We start from the raw sequence: 5660 nt of genomic DNA, 5'->3' as shown, positions 1-5660 counted from the left end.
AACGTATTTTTTCCCCGAGAGATACTGCAATTTCAAGTGTAAAACCTTAAAGCCTGCATAAAATATCAATTTTCGTAAATTGCTAGATAAATTTGCTGAGAAGAATTTTTTTTTTTTCAACTTGTTCTCGAGTGAAGTCGGGTTTTTATCGTGGCCACAGACTAAGTCAAGTTAATAATAAGATGAGGATGTTATAAGTTCATTTAATTCGATCTTTGAAATGTTTGCAATGATGTTTTAGGTACAAAATCAGGAGCATGGTGTTGTTTGTATTTCGTCTTTTACAGCTGTTATACTTAAACAGCCGCCGCGAGCGTTGTGAGTGACAACAGTCGCCTCTGGATGCTTTCTTAGAGCTACCATCCATATTTTTTTTGTAAATCTGTCCTTGGCTGATTCATTTAGTTTTTAAGTTTTGTGAAATGTTTTTTTTCATGCTCTTCGGTGACCACGTGACCAAACTATGCCCCGGTTATGAACATTTTTTTTGGTGTTCACTGCGTCCACACGAATTGAGATATCGTGTTTAAACTTTGACACATAAAATAAAAGGCACTAAAGAACGTGTGTATACATCAATATATTGGTAATTTTAAGGAAAGTTTATTTATAAATTGATTGAATAGGATATTACCATTCGAGTTATAGCACTTTGCAGATTATTTTTGGTTTGATGCATTCTAGATTTTTTTGTTCGCTCATATTGAGCAATGACACCAATTTTATACTAAATTGTCTAAACCTTGAAAAAAATTAATATAAGCAATAAAATTTGCACCTTCGTTGCAAATCAACAAATAAGTATCTGCGCACACGTAACCTATCATTATTTTTTGGGCATTTTTAGCGATTTCTAACGGAGAAAAAAAGAAACTTTGAACGTCAATAAAGTCGAGATCAAGTGACTAATTTCGTTCATGAAATTTCGGTGTCACATGATTTTCATTTTTTTGGTCCTAAAAATAAAAGATAAATTTCAAATTGGAAACATAGCAACACCAGCAATGTGCTAAAACTTACTCGTCAGAGTTCTCCAACCAACTTCCATAATTCTTGACGTTGAATCGATCAGCTGATAACTATTGTTGACAGTGAACCAACCAGCGGGACTCAGCGTCGAATTGGCCTTGTCTTTCGCCCCCGGGCGAAATTTCATTTTTATTCTTGGAATTGTTTCATACTAGTATAAAAAATCTACAAGAATATATAACCATTAGAAAACTTTAATTATTTTCTGAAGATGCACATTTCTCAAGATGGGACTTGGACGAATTTTCGAGTATGGCATTCTAAGATGTTCCTCGTTTTTTTTAAATCGAGGAATCTACTTTATCGACGTTAAAAGTTTATTTCCTAATTTCTGTAGTATTTTACTCGAAAACTTTCTTCTTAATTATGAACATTTTGATATATACAAACGTTCCTTAGTGCGTTCGGTATAACTTCCTAAATCCTGAACACGATATCTCAATCCGTTTGGACGTAGTGAGGACCGAAAATAATGAAAATCATTTCATTCTCCATACAAAAATTTTATGAATGAACTTAGTCACGTGATCTCGACTTTATCGACGGTCAAAGTTTCTTTTTCTCTCCGCTAGAAATCGCTAGAAATGCTCCAAAAATAATTATAGGTTACGTGTATGCAGGTACTTATTTGTTGATTTGCAACGAATGTGCAAATTTTATTGCTTACATTAAGTTTTTTTAAGGTTTAGACGAATTAGTTCAAAACTGGTATCAGTGCTCAATATACGCAAACCAAAGAATCCGAAATGCATCAAAGCAAAAATGATCTGCATAGTGCTATAAGTCGAATGGTAATATCCTTTTTCATCGATTTATAAATAAACTTTCTTTAAAACTATAAACACATTGATGTATACAAACGTTCTTTAGTGCTTTTTATTTAATCTGTCAAATTTTAAACACGATGTCTCAATCCGTGTACACAGTGAAGACGAAAAAAATGCTCATATCCGGGGACTAGTTTGGTCACGTGGTCACGAAGAGCATGCCCTTAAGGGTGTTATTTATGTTTTATTTGCATTAATATATACATGACATTAAATTTTTTTATGTATTATAGTACTTATATTGTATGTTATTTATTTGTGCATTTTAGAGAAATATACTGAATTTGTTGATTTTGCTAATATATACTTATTCCCTTTATTCATTTAACTCCCACCCCTCTTTTTCCACGTATATTTCTTTGAAAAAATGCCTTTTATTACTTGATAAGTATAAATTATGCAATAAACATGTGTTTGAATTAAAGAAATAATTGCATAAAACCATTTTCATTGGCTTGTTATATTTAACAAATAACAAATTTCTCGTTCTTAAAAATTGAATTAATAACATTCAAAATTGTTGAATTCCTAATTTATAATACTAAAAAAACATTAAGATAGTATTACATTTGTTAATTTCGTTATTCAATTTTCTAAGATATTGTTATATCATAATTTTAGTTTGTTACATTTTTATCATAATATTTCGTTTTCTCTTAGAATTTTTATTTTCTCAATATGGTTCCGACTTCCAATTTGTTAAAAAATTAATTTGTATTTGTTATTAGAAAATGTATTCTTAATATGTAGAAACTATTAATCATTTGATTAAAAAACACGTATTTATTTAAACATGTTCAATACCACTTGTTAGTAACATACGTGTGTAGGCACTTTTAAAATAATCCTTTTTCAATAATCCTTTTACACTTCAACGACTTTTATATTTTTTAAATATCAATTACCCATCAAAGAATTGTTGGTCTTAATTTTATGAGCTGAACTAATGGTCCAGAACGTTATTACTTAATATTAATTATTGAGTTTCCCATAAGACCAATGCTTTCTAGAGCAGGACGATTGACACGCCGTCCAGCGGATTAGTTCACCCGCGAAGTGGAACTTGTAAGCAACAACTACTTTTCTCTGTAGTCAGATAGGGCTGATCGGCAGGTCGGAAAGAAAATAAAAACATAACCTGCAAACTGTCAAAATTGCGTGAGCAGTTTAACCACATTTGAACACAATTCGCAATTTTCTCTTCTGCAATTGTAATAACAATGTTTAATTTAATTTACCTTGACCCACTTGAAATGCGATTAAAATGTTTTATAAAAATAAAATCAAAACACACTAAAAGCCGACATTCTCTCTGAAAGCCACATACTTAGGACCCGGCCCGTCTCATTTCTGTTCCCTTTCTACAAGATCGACATTGGGATTGGAAATGTGGCTCAAGGAGTTGCGCGTGCGTGCGTGAGAATCCATATACAGTAAGAACGTTTACTATTAGTCCAGTCAACGGGGAACAAATATCACTAAAAAAAAAAGTTCGTAAAAGTAGCATTTTTTTCATAGATACGTTTGGAATGGCTTTATAAAGATATTGTAAAAAGTCCCCAAACATACGTGTACGGCAAAGTTCCGAAATTCTGGAAAGTGTTAAACAATAACATGTTTTTTAAAATTACTCGAGAACTGTTGATTTTAGGTCGAATATGGTAATGTGAAAAAATGTTCATAATTTTATAGTGCACAAAAAAGGTTCTATCTATTATGGACTTATTATCAACGTCTGCGCTATGAAATTGGATTAGCTGCACAATTCTTCTATTTTTGAACAAATAAAATAAAATCTCAAATATCCTGGAAAAAAACGTCGGAAATATATCAGGCGATTTGTACTGGAGTAAATGCAGGTTCCTTTTAACAAAAAAAACGACTAAGTCATTTGCATGACAAACTATCACTATAAAATGAGCTCAACTTCAGTGTAAAATTTGATATGTTTAAGGGGATGCTTTTGAGACGAAACTTCTTGTAAGTGTTCCTCCATTTTCATACAATACATTTTCCAATTTGTAGGCCAGAATAATAATATTTAGGGCCTCTTTTAAAGCTTTAAACAAGTAAATTTCAAAATTTAAGCTATGATATCGGAAGCAGCGGTGATTATGAGTCCTAATGGCAGCAATGGGAGTGGGGACGAGAACGGTTACCTCTTTCAATGATATTGAACCCTTCGAAATTTTTTTGCTCACTTTTCCCGACAATAGAATTGGCCTTCGGGTGGCCATGACGTCACTGCAATGCAGGTTCTCAATGAGGAAAATTGCAAAAATAAAATTATAACATAAAATTAATGCAATGCACATTAAGCTATTTTTTTATTTTATGAAAAATATATTCTGCTTGATAATTTGAATAAGAGTAATTACAAACATATCCTGAAGAACCTATAAAAAGCCATAATTACAAAAATGAATTTTTTATTTTCAAACGCAGTGAATAAGACATTTAAGAATAAATATAACATAATTTTGAAATGTCTATAACTCTGATTAATTCGTACTTTACTCCCTAAGCAATAGAAAATTGTGATGAAATTTACTTTATACGTAGAGGTTAAAAACTTTTCATCTTTTTACATTCTCGTTTAGGGGTTAAATCTACTATGTCAAGATTCTTTTTGGTAATGTTAACAACATTCTATTAAAGCAGACTAAGAAAATATGGCGCTCCCGCAAAACACGTTTTTTATTATTGCTTGCGATGAGCATGATAACTTCTGGAACGATTATCTGCAATTCAAAATTTTATACAAAAAATAGTTGAATTCAGCGAAATGAAAAGGATTTTCAAGCAAATAATTTGAATCCTTAACAAACACTGATTAATTTGCAACTAAATAGTTGCAATTTTTAATCGTAATAATAAAAATAATTTCACTTTATCGAAAATGCCCGGACTCTATTATGTTTTCCCTGACATTTTCTAATTTTCCGGAACCACCAGACCTGTAGCAACTTTAATACTTGTACTTTTGGATTTTGAATTGCAAACAATCGTTCCCGGAGTTATCGCATGATCATCGCAAGCAATAATAAAAAACGCGTTTTGCGGGAGCGCCATATTTTCCCAGTCTCCTTCAATAGAATATTGTTAACATTACCAAAAAGAATCTTGACATAGTAGATTTAACCCCTAAATGAGAATGTACAAAGATGAAAAGTTTTTAACCTCTACGTGTAAAGTAAATTCCATCACAATTTTCTAGTGCTTAGGGAGTAAAGTACAAATTAATCCGAGTTATAGACATTTCAAAATTATGTTATATTTATTCTTAAATGTCTTATTCACTGCGTTTGAAAATAAAAAATTCATTTTTGTAATCATGGTTTTTTATAGGTTCTTCAGGATATGTTTGTAATTACTCTTATTCAAATTATCAAGCAGAATATATTTTTCATAAAATAAAAAGATAGCTTAATGTGCATTGCATTAACTTTATTTTATAATTTTATTTTTATTTTTGAAATTCTCCTCATTGAGAACCTGCATTGCATTGACATCACGGCCACCCGAAGGCCAATTCTATTGTTGGGAAAAGTGAGCAAAAAAATTTCGAAGGTTTCAATATCATCGAAAGAGGTAACCGTTCTCGCCCCCGCTCCCATTGCTGCCATTAGGACTCATAATCACCGCTGCTTCCGATACGAGGGTAGTTCAATAAGTCCTTAGAATGACCAACAGATGGCGAGTGAATCGCTCCAAATCATCTGTTTTCAGTCAGCACCACTCCCGACTAGATATATGGTGCAGTCACAGTCCACAACTTCTGAGTTTACGTGTTTTTATAACCAA

This window comes from Belonocnema kinseyi, chromosome 3 (assembly GCF_010883055.1).
Source record: "Belonocnema kinseyi isolate 2016_QV_RU_SX_M_011 chromosome 3, B_treatae_v1, whole genome shotgun sequence".
Lineage (NCBI taxonomy): Eukaryota > Metazoa > Arthropoda > Insecta > Hymenoptera > Cynipidae > Belonocnema > Belonocnema kinseyi.
Note: the sequence above shows the minus strand (reverse complement) of the source record.